General features: G+C 39.4%; 1 protein-coding gene and 1 long non-coding RNA gene across 20 annotated transcripts in view; one reads left to right on the forward strand and one right to left on the reverse strand.

Moving 5' to 3' along the window:
- TENM3 (teneurin transmembrane protein 3) overlaps nt 1–17,903 on the reverse strand; it is a 1,383,253-nt gene that overhangs the window by 373,877 nt on the left and 991,473 nt on the right. For 3 of the 19 annotated variants that reach the window (XM_072123525.1, XM_072123516.1, XM_072123508.1), the window contains exon 1: nt 16,541–16,846. The exons of the other annotated variants lie outside the window; for them this stretch is intronic. The gene's annotated coding sequence lies outside the window, so the exon portion shown is untranslated. Of the gene's footprint in view, nt 1–16,540; nt 16,847–17,903 lie in introns of those variants that run through there. 19 annotated transcript variants of the gene reach the window in all.
- LOC140076827 (uncharacterized) overlaps nt 8,235–17,903 on the forward strand; it is a 29,874-nt gene continuing 20,205 nt past the window's right edge. Inside the window, exons 1-2 of the long non-coding RNA XR_011849663.1 lie at nt 8,235–8,276; nt 9,690–9,818. This is a non-coding gene — a long non-coding RNA (uncharacterized lncRNA). The remainder of the gene's footprint in view (nt 8,277–9,689; nt 9,819–17,903) is intronic.

A 17,903-nucleotide genomic window follows, 5' to 3' on the forward strand; every position in this document is an offset into this window, starting at 1 on the left:
CAGATCGGTACCAAATCTACGAACTGACAAATAGATTTACTCCTCTCATAATAATAATAATAATACCAATATTTAATTAGATTTTAAAAATTATCTTTGCAGAATGTTTTATGCTTTAAATTTTTGCTCATACAATTACTTGACTTGATACCTGTAGAAGCCATACTCAGAACCCAATAAATAAGAAATAAAACATACTTTCCTTTAGTAGGGTCACTGTGACTTTGAAAATAAGTAAAATAGACAGAGAGGCCCTGCATGGCTGACAACAATGTATGTAGCTTATTACACATTCCAAAGCTCTACAGAAATATACAAATATAAATATTTAGTGTTGCTGCCCTCTTAGAAGAAAGGGTTAAGCTATTTCCTCAGTTGGATAAAAAAAAACGTTTCAAGGCTAAAATTGAAGTCGGCAGGTTCCTTCTCCTAATTGCTTAATAACAATTTAAAAAATAGCCATAACAGCAGCTCCACTGCAAAGAGACCAAACATTATCATTAAATGAGTCTTAAAAGCAGCAATGGAATGGCGAGGCAGCTGCATTTCTAATGAGGAGGCAAATCTGTCCCCATCAATCAACACGCACAGCTAACAAACACAACTATTTAGAGGGTAAGTAAAAAACATGGCTATGTGCTCAGAGAATGGAGCCATCTCTAGAGCTGCCCTCACCTGTTCCCTACACTGCACCTCTCTATAAGTATATGTAGCACCATGCTCGAAAACACAATACACAGGGATGGCTGCTTAGAAGACCATTCAACCGTTGACTCTAGGAGGTCAACTGCCCACAAAACAACTATGTAACTCGTAGACAAAATACTCAAGGGTCATAAGGAAGCATTTTAAACAGCCAAGGTCAAAAGGCCTTTAAGACGGCGTTTTCCAGTGTCACTCTACTGATTGATGGAGTTTAGTTACCCATTGTTGTGGCTCGTATAATACATATAGGTATAGTAAATAGATATAAACATATACTTCTCGTGTTATCTCGTTAGAGCAGTAATGAAAACAACCCGCAGCCAATTAGGCATGCAGGGTATATTATACCCAGGACATAGTGTTTGGAGCATTCTACCACTGAGGAAGGTCACCTGTCACTGATGGAATGAGTGGGGTGCTCTCTGCTCTCGGTTACTGGGGTGACTTTTCTTAATTTTTTGTTACTGTTTTATCATTTTTAGATCCCCTGTAGTATTTGTTACCATGTTTGTGATCTGAATTGTTACCTAGGGCAGTCTTACACATAGGTGTTGTGGGAGCTGGTTGGTGGGGCCACCTTACCCCTACCAACAATTGTTGTGTACAATTTTTTGTATTTTTAAGTGTTTTTTTTTATTATGGGTTCAGTTTGCTTGTGATTTATACATGTTGGATAATTAATAAAGATAAGTTGTTTACATTTAGCTGACTTTTCACGATTCTTTCTTCTCCTTTTTGTATGCAAATTTCTGAGTACAATGATCCTCCATTCAATCAGAATATATTCCTAAAAAATGACTTTATTCCATTCTTATGTAAGTGAAATCTCAAGAATATAAATCCTTTTCTATAAGTAAGAATAGAAAAAAAAAACTATTGAATATAAGTATAATATATAAAGGAACGTATCTCGATCAGAACCTGTTCACAGTGAGCAAAGTCTCATTGAAACCATTAAAATATATAAGCAGCAGTTTTACCCGCTGATAGAAAACGCTTAGAACGTACTTAAAGTGTGTAATAATCCCTGCCGATTGTCCATGTCCACAGCTTGTACAGTAAGAATATTCTGGTGTGAAATTCAGAGTTTTTTAATTCGAATTTTTAGTTCCATAATAAAAGATTAAAGTATATTTGCATATACTGGAACTCCAACCCAGCTTCAAATACTACACTACTCACCAGACATATTGATTATGTTAAGGGTTGTCCGAGGTCCTAATGACAGCTACCGCTGCCAGGGAGCATGTTTACCAAGAAAACTTATCATGATCATTACCTTATTGGAAAAACAATGCAAAAGCCAGTGGACAATACAAAAGACAATGCTGGCCGGCAGCTATCTATACTTACACAGTATAAATAAAGAGCGCTGTAACCTACACTGGCCACACAGAAAAAAACAAGTGTGAAATGGAAAGGGATTTATGAGCCTGTAAAAAAAACCTGGAGTCTGAATATCTTTGGGGGAATCAACAATGTCTTCTGTCGTACCGAGCAGTAGAAATGTCATGAGATCCCGGAGGAGCTAAAGCCAAGGTCCAAGTCTCAGTCTTAGCAATTCTTCAAGATGACAAAGAAATCTTAGTAAAACAACAAGTGACTGATAACCTAAAGATGGAGGAAATCTTAAAATGTTACCAGTTCGTGCAGTTTATTGCAGATAACCGTGGCCATACATATTAGCTTAACATTGAGCTGCCAATGTCAAAGATACTGGTAGAGGCTATCATATAACTGTGGGGGGGCGCCCCCTTCCCCAACATTTCTCCAGACACAGATAACAAGGAAAGAAATAACAAACCATCGGGTTTGATTCTTATAGATCCGTAAATTGTTGGAGGAGTGAGCTGCCACCAGAAAGTCTAGTAGCAGCTTACTATCTACACGTGTTTATATGGGGGGGGGGGGTTGTTTGATGGAGTAGCTGTTAGCTAAACAATCGTAGAAACAAGTAGTTAAACAGTTTTTATAGTATTTACAAAGTGATGACTCCATTGATACAACTAGATAAGGTTGGATAAGATAAAGGCCCACCTGGAATATGTGCTACTCTTTACCAGAAGTCATGGCCTCCAGAGGAAAGCTCAATATTGTGACAAATATTGGAACACTTATTTTTGCTACACTATACTGAAGACACAACCATGTTGAAACAGTGCTGTGTACAATTAGGAATCTGTTCCTTATAGAATAGATATACTGGTTTGGCTTTAAACCCACATATAGTTATTAGGCTTCCTGAAAGTCATGCTTAATAGTAAGGGGGCTGCCTTGCAAGTTAGCAAAAGAGTTGTGGTCCCATCCTGGTCCATTTGCATATTTCTCTGAACCATGAATCACAGAGTCATCATGAACACTATGGAACATCTATAGGATTTCTGGAATGGCTTATAGGATTGTCCAACCTTTGTAGTCCAATTCACTGGCAAACATAAGGGACTTATAGCCCCTCGTGCTGACAATTACTGTGTATCTAAGTATTCAGACACTACATGGTAGAGGAAAATGTCTGTAATGATAAAACTCTTTTGATCTTTGGTCATTTGTAATGACTGTCATAGTGGTCGCTATAGCTGTCTGATAGCGTACATGGGTATGATTGTCTTGAAAGGCAGTTAACAAATTCTGATAGGACCACCATAATGGACCACCGGAGGAGTACTTGCGGTAAATAATTAGTAATTTACTTGTAAGTACATTCTCTGTGTTTTTTTTAATTTTTTTCAGTCTTGAACGACTCCTTCAACTCAAATGTGCCTCTCTAAGGCTTTAAATGTCATATTTACCTGCTACATCTTTAGACTTTGAGGTGTTAGGTTAAAAAGACTTTTCGATATTTACAGATAACAGCTCCCTACATCCCTTGATGGCCTTATTTGTGCTCATTTATAGATTTGTTTTCTATTCGTATTTTGGCTTGGGCATTAGACTATACAGATATCCGCACAGACACAATACTTTAGACTGCTTAGTGGTGTCTGACATCGACCTTATCACAAATCCACAACGCCCTGTTTAAGGATTCTGGCCTTTAAGCAGTTCCCTAAACAAAGATTTACTTAATTAAGAAGACGTATTGCCCCCTGCTATCACGGGAATCGAAACTTTTAAGAGATTAACCAGCTGTCTTCCCGCACTCCTAGTTTTGGAAGTGATGAGTAAAATTAAACAAGTGTTTAATAATTACATGAGGTTAACAATGTGAGCTTTGTTAAACACAACATCTCGGCTTTATTTAAAGCTAGCTATCTAGAAAGGGTTTCAGGCTACAATTTCCATCTCCCTTGATAGACACTAAACCAGTCTAGAAATAACCCATTTGGTGCTCAAGTAAATATACCGCATCAGAAAATAACAGCAAGCCCATCGCGCCAATCTACAGTATATTGATGCGGGATGTTCTTTCACATGAAACAGCTTCCTCTTATATTGTTACTGGCCTCAAATTCAAAGCAATACAAATATCACGTGAGAATAAAGGAAAAAGAGCGTTAGAAATAAAATGTAGAAAAAAAAATCAAAACAAAAACAAAAAAAAAAAAACCATACCCCCATCTTTTGTAGCTAAGAGAGGCAGGAAATAAAATCATTGCACAGATCTATATTCAATTCTCTGAAAATAAAGTAATCACTGTCATATTAAACTCTCTGAAAGCATCTATTGATCTGCTATGCAACACTGGAGTGCGGGGAAAGCAATGTTTTTCTTTTATATTTGCTTCATACAAAGTGGGCCGAGATTGTAGAGTCGTAGGCATCAGGAGGTACAAATCTATACTCAGGAATTGGTTCCTATTCCCTCACCATTCTCCGGACTGGTTCCCTCATTTACAAAAGAAAGATTGATTCTAATGTTTGAAAACATACAGGAGTTTAAATCCTTTTTAGTCTGGGTAGATGGCGGCAGTCCGTGCAGCTCTCCAGATACTGTGTGTATTGACCCTGTACTGTGGCATCACTGTGTGTATTATCCCTATACTGTGACATCACTGTGTGTATTATCCCTATACTGTGACATCACTGTGTGTATTATCCCTGTACTGTGACATCACTGTGTGTATTATCCCTGTACTGTGACATCACTGTGTGTACTATCCCTGTACTGTGACATCACTGTGTGTATTATCCTTGTACTGTGACATCACTGTGTGTATTATCCCTGTACTGTGACGTCACTGTGTGTATTATCCCTGTACTGTGACATCACTGTGTGTATTATCCCTATACTGTGACATCACTGTGTGTATTATCCCTGTACTGTGACATCACTGTGTGTATTATCCCTGTACTGTGAAATCACAATGTGTACTATCCCTGTACTGTGACATCACTGTGTGTATTATCCCTGTACTGTGACGTCACTGTGTGTATTATCCCTGTACTGTGACGTCACTGTATGTATTATCCCTGTACTGTGACATCACTGTGTGTATTATCCCTGTACTGTGACATCACTGTGTGTATTATCCCTGTACTGTGACATCACTGTGTGTATTATCCTTGTACTGTGACATCACTGTGTGTATTATCCCTGTACTGTGACATCACTGTGTGTATTATTCCTGTACTGTGACATCACTGTGTGTACTATTCCTGTACTGTGACATCACTGTGTGTACTATTCCTGTACTGTGACATCACTGTGTGTATTATCCCTGTACTGTGACGTCACTGTGTGTATTATCCCTGTACTGTGACATCACTGTGTGTATTATCCCTGTACTGTGACATCACTGTGTGTATTATCCCTGTACTGTGACGTCACTGTGTGTATTATCCCTGTACTGTGACATCACTGTGTGTATTATCCCTGTACTGTGACATCACTGTGTGTATTATCCCTGTACTGTGACATCACTGTGTGTATTATCCCTGTACTGTGACATCACTGTGTGTATTATTCCTGTACTGTGACATCACTGTGTGTACTATTCCTGTACTGTGACATCACTGTGTGTACTATTCCTGTACTGTGACATCACTGTGTGTATTATCCCTGTACTGTGGCATCGCTGTGTGTATTATACCTATACTGTGACATAACTGTGTTATCCTAGGTACTTTGGCTAACTGTGAATATTATTGCTCTGGTGGTTTATCACTGTGTGTGTTATCCCTATTTCATTGAAGTATTGTAGGTGCTGAGGTTGCAGTTGCACTGCAGTACTGATGCTTTAATAGGTTTATCAAATCTACCATCAGAAAAATTGTGTATAAATATTAGTTATGTTGTAGTTGATGATAAAACCCCAGCAGAAATATTTTAGGTCATAGGTGAAAAAGAATTGCGTATTGTATTTTACGATTAATGTAAATTCCATGATCTACTAGTAAATGATTATTTGTGTATTATGCGAGTGCTCAGTAATGCGCTGCGGAATATGATGGCGCTATATTAATAGGAATTTTTGTTTTGTGACCTGATTTTGATTATTTGGGAGCCCTAAAAAATAAATAAACCCAACCAGCGCTTCCTAGATGTGATTGTCATCTGTGAAATGAAGACGAGAGATGTGTTCCCTAGGGCAGGTTTCCGGGGCAGTTCTGCAGCCTTTCTATAGTTCCAGCTCTTATAGTACAAGATGTAGCTGTGGGCTGTAGACACATTTATCTCTACATCAGTAACTGCAATGGCTGAGATCTAGTAAATAATTGAGGCAGACACTGTGAGATACCAGGGGATGAAATTATTAAAATTCTGTAATAGGAGTAAAGCCGAACCGCCATAAAATGTTTGTTTTTATAGAGTTTCTCGCTCCCAGGAACATGACAAACCAGCAGCTTCATTGACAATTACATTACTTATGTTTCTGATTGAAATTAACGCAAACCTTGAAATCTGAACACGTCCTTTACTATCTAATAGCATGTAATAGTAATGCACTACCTTCTCTAAGCACACCAATATAGTATGAAATTACAGAAATAGTCATTTCCCCTTGAATTATACTGATATGGTGAATTTACATTAAAGGGGTTGGCCACGTATACCAAACTTTACCAAGGAAAGCATCTTATACTTATCCTGGTGAAGTTTTGTTTTAGTGGCCAATCATTACTATATGGATGCCCACTCCATGAAAACCACTCCCATGTCAAAGGTTGCCGGGGGTTGCCAAGGACATCTGCTCACCCCTCTAGACACTGATATGGGAGTGTTTATTGATTTATATATATGACTTCACGCTCCCCTTCAACCGATTTGAGCCTGAATTTCTGCTGGAAGTCCCGAGTCCTGCTACTGGTGGGTCATGTAACATGCAGCTCTCGATGGTTACACAGAAACTTCAGGGGAAGTGTAATATGGTTGACCAGGACTTCTACATAACCTGAACCCACTTTAATAAATTGATATTTTTTATATATTAGCTCTGACTTTGTTCATTTGCAGTATATAAAAGATACTTTTCACGTGTTCTCCACAAATGGTGAAAGTCTGGAGTGTGGACTATCAGTAGATTGCTTGTATGAGATAGACATCTTACACAGTCCAGAGTATGTGTTGTGATGATTGAGACGGACCATTACTTTGGATGTCTGTAGCTCGAGGACTCGTGTAACAGCTCTGGTCTTTTCTCTGCTTCTGGTGCACATCACCTTTCACAGACAGTAGAGCAGAGCAGGATGGGCCCGAGATCTGGGAATTGAAGTAAGGAGATAAAATATAAACATGGGACGATAATGTGCTACTAGACTGGAATGCCTTGTATATTAGTCTGATAGGTTTCCTATCAGATTGTCTGTATCTGCCTTGACTGAATTACTTCCCCCAGACTGTGAAATGCACTCACTGTCTGAGGCCCTAATTCCACCTAGATAGCCTGATTTCATTTCACATGGCCCCGCCGCCATAATTCTTGTTATAAATGACCTAAAAGCACATATATTATTAGATGTAAGAAAACTGTCAGGTAACATTAAGACAAGGCTTGCCCTGTCTGATATAGATATGCCGAGGCGCTTACTCTTACCATATTGTAAAACGTTCATCCATAAATCTGACTAGACGTCTAGCAGGACATTAAAGGGATTGTGCCACCAAAGCAAGTTTTGAACTATCCATAAGATAGGTCATAAATTTCTAATCAGTGGGGGGTTTAACTCTGGAAATCCCACTAACCTTGAGAACGGGGTCCTCCGAAAACCATTTCTGTTAGTCCAGAGATGGATAGAAAGCAAATCGAACACTGTCATCAAGACTGGATGGTGTCCCAGTGGTCAAATCCCCACCAAATCAGATCACAAATTGTTTCAGTACAACCACAACTTTTTGCTTCAGATATGGGAGTGCCTTTCTTACCCTTGTTCTTGGCTCAGGATATCCTAAGATGAGTTGTACACGATAACCAACCAGAAGCAGCAGACACTACTATAAACCATATATAGGAGGAGATTTATCATAAGTCTCTTAGAGCACAACTGTTCTAGTTGCGCATGGCAACCAATCAGGACTCAGCTTTCATTTTCCCACAGCTGTTTATAAATTGAAGCTGAACTCTGATTGGTTTCCATGGGCAACTAGAACAGTTTTACCTCAGAAACCGCAGATGATAGATCTCCCCCATAGAGTATGTTTGACCTGATGAAAATGTCACTTATGCATAAACCATATAGGTATAGATTTTATCAATCCTCACTACTAACCCAGCCCTTCCTTAACCATCCACTAAAAGAGGTCGCCTCACATACAAAAAAACAACAACAATGAACCTGTGAGCCACACACATTATTTCAGCCAATGGAATTGGTGTTGTGTCCTGTTTGTCAGGAAAGGAGCAGGACTTCCGCAGCAGCAACACTGAGAATACAGAGTCTGCAGGGGAAGTAAGAAGGGATTATTGTAAGATGCTAGTAGTGTAAGAAGACAGATATTGTACAATACCCATTCTTGTTTTTCTCTTTATGAGGCATCATCTTTTCATCCTACTTGACACCTTACAAGAAATGCATTGAATGCTGTTATTACCTCCTTTTGTGGCCACCTTCATGTGCGCTCCTGATTATCACAGTTGCAGTGGGTCATCTGTCTACCCTATGACTAGCGAACAAAAATCTCAATAAAACATTAAAAGTTTCCATGTTATCTACCAAGAATAAAGTAAAAGTTCTACAAATAGGACCATTGCAACTTTAGTATTTAATTGGAGGAAGGGAAATTTGTGCATTAATTCCCTACATAAAAATGGGTCATATTGAGGCTTTTACCACCTTAGCCATCTCTGCCTGATCTACAATGCTGTATTATTATATTGCTATATTCTGATAAAAATCACTCAGGTCACTCAGGTAACAGATTCACTCAATATTGCATTTTTTTTGGAAAAGACAAGTGATGAAAGCACTTGAGACTGGCAGAGTGGACAGGTCTAGCTGGGATGTCACCGTTGAGTGCTGATATGTTGGTGCAGTCCCCTAAAGATCGCTTGTTGCAGAGTTTGAATGTCACTGCAGACAAAGGCTACATCAACTTCTTCACAAGAAGCCATTGTCATTAGACTGTTATAGCAGGTTTCAGCTGTCAGACATTTGTTTATTTTCCTTGCTCCACAGAGTTCAGACAACACATTTCTACATATAGTGGCACATCACATCTTGTGCCAACGCCATCCATGCAAATCAAGCTAAGGAAAACCAAACACCATGAGCTTTATTAAAATATATCATAATACCATGACTTCTTGTGCACCCTCTGTACTCTCTTCATTTTCTCCACCCATCCAAAAGTCTACGTCAATAGTATTCCCTAAATCAGACATGAGATGGTAGTTTCTAATATGTGCTGTTGGAGAAGTTATTCTTTGGTTTTATACATCGGCCATTGTGTAAGATCTGTACACGAGTATCCCAGTAAACACCTGGGAAGTAGTCTTCTGTTTTTAAAAGCTTGTAAAAATCCTCCATAAGCATAAAAACAAGGATCAACACATTTCAGCTACTGCCTTACTTGGCAAAATACTTGTTTTTTTGTCTTGCGCCCTCAGGTCCCTCTTGAATGTCTTGATACAAAAAAGCTGGAGACCCGGTTGGGATTCATGTTGATAAAATCTAGACAGTATATAAAAGTTGAAGAAGACTGTTGCCAAAGTTATTCCAACAAAGCAGCAAAGAAGGTAAGTCAAGGTAGGCTGTATCATAAGACAATAAATAAGGTAGATAAAATTTAAAAACGGGGATCTGAAAGAAAATCAGATTTGTGTTCTATAACATTTTTATTATTTTGCATTAAGAAACACTTAGTAATAGCAAATAAAAGCTGACAGCCCTTTATGAAATAAAGCTAAACAAGTAACACCATTGACTCGTCACTAGGGGGGGGGCAGACTCAGGAGGATTCAGGGCCGGTGGCTTTGTGTATCTGGACCCAGACCTGAATCCCAACATCTTTTAAATGCCCTGTAAATGATTGTTATCCCTTACAATTCCCTTACAATTTTTGCCTGAGATCTTGCTGCTCACCATGATGCCACAATTACATGCCACTGGTGGGTTTGCCGTAGTACGTAGGGGATAACAACTGCAATCAATGGTAAATGCACTGTTACCAATAAGGGTTCGTTAAAAATTCAACATAACTTGCTGAAGTCCATATTTGTGTCCGGGGACCAGAACCTGCAAAAATCGGCACGGATCCGAATATTGCAGTTCAGGTCCGGTCATCACTACTCATCTTTAAGAGCCCAGATTACTTCACTTTATACTGAATTATAAAAATAGAGTGGATTCTGTATTTTTACACTGGATTATGCACTTTTCTTACCTAAGCCCAAGCAAACATTTTACAAATTCAAGAATCAACAGTGTCAAAGAGAAAACAAAAGTTGTTTCTTGGGTCTCTCGGAGGAGTCGTTCAAGCCATGGCCTCCTTCCCTGACTCTGATTTTCTGGCAACTTTTACACACAGAGGAATGTGCTTCTACTGCATTAGCGAACGTCTGCGCTTGTTGTTTTTGGCTGATCCAAAACCAGAAGAAAGAAAAAAAGTCTTTAGGAAAACTGTTTTAACTTTTCATCGTGCAGGCATTGGCTGTCTATTATTTGTAGAGAAACCAGGCTTTTTATATCTCGGCTATGTACCATGCTGCTAAGGTGGATATCCTGAAACATTTGGGCAGTGTTAGTAGTTTCCTAATCCTGATTTTCAGGTGGGTTCTCACCTACAGAGATTTGCCACAAGCACGAGTGCTAAGTCCAAGCCTGGGTGAAGGTTTAGGATTTTAAATGATTCGGTTTAACTAAACATAGCATCCCTAACCCAAACCTAAATCCTGGAGATAAGCACCTTCAAAATACCCTCAACACAAATCTGGTTCATGTCAAGACACACTTCATCATGCCAGATGTAAGACTTTATTTTATCATTAAAGTCTGTGTATAGAAGACAAGAAGAAAAAATGTCCACCTATTAATCATATCGTTACTTGTAAAATAACAGTGGACATGAGTTAGGACTCAAAAGTGATGCAACAGACATAAAATGCATATATAAAATATACACTTTAATAAAAATTTAAATAAGTAAAAAAGTAAATAAAAGGAATAAAAACCTGTCCAAAAGACCACCCCATTGACAAAACCATCAGATTTCCCCCCCCCACTATACTCTACACCAGTGATGGCTAACCTATGGCACTGGTGCCAGAGGTGGCACTCAGAGCCCTTTCTGTGGGCACTCAGGCCATCACCAGAGATGACTCCAGGTATATTCCTACAGTCCCAGACAGCCCAGGACTTGCTGTGCAGAGGTATTTTAAAGTGACAATGCTACCTGGGACTCTTTTCTGCTTTATTGATGTCCTCAGGGTGCTGGTATCAATGAAAACTGTGACAGAGAAGGGAGTATAAATCAATGGAATTTCTGTGGTGGCACTTTGCAATAACTAAGCGGGTCTTTGTTGTAGTTTGGGCACTCGGCCTCTAAAAGGTTTGCCATCACTGCTCTACACCCTAAAACTAATTTTAAAGGACTAATTTTATGTGCAAAAATGGAGAGGTTTCAATGTATACATACAAACTGCTAAATAAATGTATGTATAATTTATAATATATTAGAAAATATAAAGATACATATATTTGTGTGTATATATATATATATTTTTGTATTATTATTAATTCAGATTAAGTGAATAATTACATTATATATATATATATATATATATATATATATATATACACACACACATTTTTGAATAAAATAAAATATTATCAGCAAAATAATCCTGCAATGAATATGTACATTAAATAGAACCTTTTATATCTACATTTCTCTCTATATCTGAAAAATTGATATAATTAAGCCGTAACGAGGATCAATCAAAAACCAATCACATTCTAATTGGCAAATCATCGTGTGGTTTTCCTCCAATGAATTAGTCGTGAGCCACGGTCGGCATGAAATTACTGTTTCAAATCTGCACCCTTTCAAAAATATACACAAAAAGGGCAAATTCTTAGAAACAGGGGAAAAAAAACACCTAGAATGAAATCATTGCTGATGCCTATTTAAGTGTCATTAGTCACATGTGACATTTCTGCAAACCACATGTGCGCCAGGCTGGGGCTGGAGGAATTAGCTGCAAATGATTAAGGAATCTATCAACAATAATAAGCATGTGTTAGGACCACTGCAACTCATTTCAGTGCCTAAGAGAAGGAGGGGACGGCCACACAAATCACTGCCCCCGGGGGGAATGGCAGGTCACAGAGAGGAGGGTCAGATTTGGTCTTCTTACTATACACACTTATTTTATCCTCTGCACTTAATTTCTCATCAAATTTCTGTTTAGATTTTTGAATTCATTTTACTTATTTACGCCTATCCCCACCAGAGGGGGCTACAATAGTTCAAAAAGAAGGGGATATTTCCGATGAATTGGAGTTGTGCTATAATTGGCAATAACGATGAAAAAAAAAATAGGATTTTTTATTCCTTCCCATGAAGCATTGTGACTCCTTTTCAAATGCACTTCAGTAGCGGCAGAGTGTAAATGCATTCACTAGGTCACTTCAAGTTACCAGCAGCGGTGACAGGTGCTTAGCAACGCTTCTCTAGTGGACCTTCTTAAAGGAACAAATACCTGAAATGCAGGACTTTAATCCATCTTAGTGCATTCATTATCACTAGGATCTCTGTATTCAGGCAGCCGCTGCTCTCCCCTGCTCCACGCTCTGAATGGAGTCTATTCAAGGCCCCACTTCATGGAAAGTTTGAAGTCACAAAACTGCTGCACATGTTTCCATATGAAACAGGAGCGGAAGAAAAGATTGGCGGAGCTGTGAACCGACAAGCCAGAAAAATGTACCTGACAGCTTTAATCAGGTTGGAATTGTGTTTGGAGAGGAAAGAGATTTTTTTTTTATTATAAAAAGTAACATTTTGTGTCATTGGGTTACAATGTATTGTGAGAGGACGGCGAGACCTGAACAGGGGAACAATGAGTGAGAGCCTAGAACACAACATCTTACATAAGGCTAATGTTTTACACATGAGTCGTGGGTCTAGCATTCATGTTACCTGTCACGTATGGACTGAGACTTGGAGGGTTAAAAGGATGTGAAGTTTTTCACTAGCAGAATATTTAAAGGAAGAGTGAACGCTGTAAAATCCAACACTCAAAGCAGGACCGGATAACGTTGCCGATAGTAATTCGAGAACCAAACTTCATATAAACGGCCTGGCCATCATACATTGTAGAGGAAACACCATTAACACTGAGTTCACTCCATATTTGGGGTCGACATTTGACATATCCTTCAGGATATTTACTTGGCATTTATGACTATAGTAGTAAGTTATCATTAGCCAGACATGTGCCATAGTATTTCATGGGTAATATTTTACCTCAACTACAAATATTTGGGAAACGAACATTTGATATTCTTTTATTTAGATTGTAAGTCAATGACAGACACTTGTTACTCTCAAAATACAGGTGCATCGATCCGGGGTACATTCTCAGAGTGCCATAACTTTCAATGCTGGGATATGGAAGGATCACGCATCCGGATTTCAACATCACTGATCTGATCCTGTTCTCCTCTCGGCAATAAATCCACCACTATGGCTTCTTCTCTGATATTCGCATATAGATGAGTCAAGCATGCATATGAATTGAGTTCGGTCAATAGGAATATTGCCGAATGAGAGTTGAGCCAACATCTATCCGATATATAAACAGTATAAGGACTTATTATTTTGGAGGCCTGGTGTGTCTTAAGAGATGAATGCAATCAAAAAAGTCCTCCAAGTGTCTACAGGTTATAAGATTACTTGGATTTATCTGCCAATGTAAATTAGCTTTGTCTGAATTATGAAGACTTCTGCAAATATTAAAAGTAATGATTAAAAGTTGGACTTGTAACATGCAACTTCCTCTAAACTTTTATCATTCAGTATACACGGAGTGGAGACCGCAGAAATGCAGTAAACTCCGTCCACATAGCAACATGTCCAACCTGTGTATGGCAATGAGCAACATATAGGTGAAACAGATATAGGCGATTTAACAAGAATTTCATATAACACTGTATGCTGTAGGACCACAATAGTCTTAAGCGAAGATTGACCAAATCAATGGTCAACCAAGCAGCACTCAGATTGCAAAACGTCGAGAGCTCCAGCAGGTTTCATTTTGGTTCCACCCAAATTAATTTTTTTATAGGAAGGATTGGATTTTGCAATGTGATTATCATTTATTTCTGCAGGAACCAACAAGTCACAGCTGCTCTGTAAACAGGCCTAAGTAAGAGAAATCTAGTTAACCTGAGAAAAGTTTCACCGGCCCCTTTACTGCAGGAGAGAGACTGCAAGATATTGGCAAGCAATGCGATGTAGGATCCCCCTAGCCATGAATGTGTTATAGATGCTTGAGTCCCAGTGTAATGTACAGTAAAATAAATCACTATATACATCAGGTCACACTTCATCAGGCTCCCTGTGCAGGATATCAGATGTTCACAGGTATTTTAATCATTCACCGAAGACTATTTCCCCTCTGTTTAGTTCTGAATCCCCATAAGAAATTCAAGGCTACGAATGAACAGCCTTCCAAGACTACCATGAAACCCAAGCAAGTCCAGCTAAATCATTCTGCAGATCTGCACCATCTCTAAGAGGCATTCATCAATTTCACTCTCAGGAAGCGTCGGCCACAAAGTTAAAAAAAAAAAGCCCAAGAATTCTGGGGTATATGCCAGTTACCCCAATAAAAAGGGCAAACACTTTATTAATTTATACAACGTGCCATCCCTCTCGCCTCCATCAGACGATGCAGGTGCTAACTCTTTCACTGCCAGGAGACTGCACACAGACTGCTGGGAGAATCTGAACGCACGCACGCACCGCCATGCATTATTAAAAAGGAACAACATTAGAACCTGCCAGTAAAATATATAACTGGGTTCCTCCTATTAACACACAGCAGCCATTGCATAAAAGGTTTCTACCTAGAGTAAGTGCTTTATGGGCTCATCTGATGCTTGGGCATAACCCGTGCATCAGAGCAGGAAATGTGAGATCTATAATTGCAAATAAATAAGATAAACTTTTGGAAATGGAAATGCTGCCGGTTGCTGCTTGGCTGCTTGTCCTTCACTGGAACCCTATTGTTCACAACATACACATGGAGAGAATCACTTAAGGCTTTGTCTGCAGGAATCATACCCGGCCATTCAAACTGGAATTTAAAATGCCTGCATAGGATTTTTTTTTTCTCTTTAAAGCAACATCGGGGGGTTGGAGGGGATGTAGAGTTAATAAAGAGCAGATGAAAAGGGAACATAAATACCATCAGACTGAATTAAATTCAATAATCTGTGAAGTTTGAAACCAAGCTCTTCGAGGAGGAAGCGGTGGGAAGAGAAATGCATTCAACATGCTATCTGAGGTTCAGGGCTCCAGCCTGACAGGTATATCTCCACTTCTATCTATGGAAATATATACACGCTGACTGCGCCGTGGAAGCCTACGATATCTCACATAAAATAGGAGCTCAGACTTGCCATGTAGATGGGTTTAAATCAAGCAGACAACATAATGTTGATCTAACTCCTGCAGTATTTAGATACAATTTATCACACCAAATGAATAATTGTCAAACACAACTCTCCGCCAAAGGCTTCAGGAATCATTTGAAAGTTTTCGAGAACAAAAGGTTTATTTTGAAGAAATGAAAAATCTTGGCTCGCACCGCGGCAGACGTGAATCTGCTTTCAATTACAGAAAGTATTTCCACTCCACTGAGATGGGATCAAATCTTCGACTGCACAATCTCAGGGCAATGCATCTGATTATATCGGAGCCTTGAAGAACCCTAAATTACTTTGTGGCACAGCCATATTCTGCACTACACGCTGTCAATTAGACACACACTCCAACAAGCTGGCGGAGGCAACGGGCAAACAATAAGCACTCTTTATCCCCTCTGTACTGTCACAGCAATGCTTTATCCTGCTACATTACCTGCCCTCACACATTAGCAAGTCAGTGCCCTGATCTGTCTGGGACCTCGCTCGGGAGGCATGCAGCAGGGGTCTGGGGGGCATCAAATTAAATAGTGAGATCACACGAGGTTCAACACATAGGACTGCAGTACAGTTCAAGCCCTGCCTGCCTTAGTCTGGCTGATAAGACATGCTCTGCTGGACCTTTCCTTCAAGCAGTCTTACCTATTATTCCATTCGCTATAGAGTCATCTAGATTCATGCCAAAACAAAGGAAGGAGTGCGTTAAAGGACAGTTATAGAAATACCGCTCCTGTGCCATTCTGCAAAGGCAGGTAGCCTTGGACTAGTCACAGGCATTACAAATTTAAATGAAATGTAGCAATTCCTTTACCTCAATGTGTCTTCTCGTTACTTCCTCAAGGGTTAAAAAGCCACCTCATTTCAGATGCTAATGGTGCTGGTGTAGAGATTCTAGCACACAGAGCCTCCTCCCATTCCAGCAGCAGTACACCAGGCAAGGTGCGGGGAGGATGGAGATGCCCACTTCTTGTGCTGTGCCAGGCGGGTACTAGGGGCACCTTCCCTGTTGCTGGTCCTGCTCGCCTGTGTGTATGTGAGTGGCAGAGCTCAGCCCTGTGCTAGTTGAACCAGTCTATAATGTATCACGTTACAGAGTCTGGCTTTCTCTTCAAGCACTGAGCAGCAATCAGACATGATAGGCTGAGACTTCTCTGTTTACACCCAGGCAGGAGGAGGGGGCCGAGCCTGACTCCCTTTAACTCTTACCAGCACGCCACAATGCTAGCTTGTTACCTAGGCTGAGGGTGCCCACTTGTCAGAGGTGGCACCTACTCCATAAAGCCCTGCGCCCACTATACCATAGTACTGACTATGTTGTTATCACCTCTTTGTTAGTAAATAGGTCACCATTATTTTATGTTTTCTCTTTGTTTCTTAACATTGTTACATTACATCTGTTACATTACAATAAACATAAATCATGGATAAGAATTTATTCGCCTTAGTAGCTAGTTGAAAATAATTTAGTGGGTAAAACCACAGTCCTATGTAAAAGCACAAGATCCAGATCTCATAGATTGTAAGCTCTTGCGAGCATGGTCTTCATTCCTACTATTCCATCTGACAATATTATTAATCTGTAATGTCTTATTTTGTCTCTGTATGTTCCCCATGATTTGTAAAGCACTGTGGAAGATGATTTTGCTGTATAAATAAGGATCTATTTATTTTGCTATCACTTTTACTGATATTGAACTGATGCAACCTGCACACGATGGGGAGGGGGAAGGGGGGCATTCCTTATTGACTTTCTGACAGTTTTTGGTGTTTTTCTTTAATTTTTTTCTTACTGCACTGATTGTACCTTATTTATGAATTGTCGGTGCCACAATATTGGCACCTTTTTTTGACTGCACAATTTGGGCGCAGCTTTGAAATCCCAAAAATTTTCCTGCACTTCTAGCTTCTCAACATTTTTTAGGTGCAATTTTTGGCACATACTTAGAGCTGCAAAAACCTGATCTATGGAGTTCTATTTCTCCTTCATAAATGTGGAGACAGTTAAGACCATTTTCGGTCATGCGCCAATCAATTAACCCCTTGAGTCAAAATCTAATATCTCAGAATAAATTACTGCATGATAAAAAACTGACCCTGTGCAAAAAGTAATGAATGGCCCCCATGTGTTTTTCAGGACGTATGTCAAAAGTTTTTTGACCTCTGACATACGTCCA

The sequence above is a fragment of the Engystomops pustulosus genome, chromosome 1, assembly GCF_040894005.1.
Source record: "Engystomops pustulosus chromosome 1, aEngPut4.maternal, whole genome shotgun sequence".
Lineage (NCBI taxonomy): Eukaryota > Metazoa > Chordata > Amphibia > Anura > Leptodactylidae > Engystomops > Engystomops pustulosus.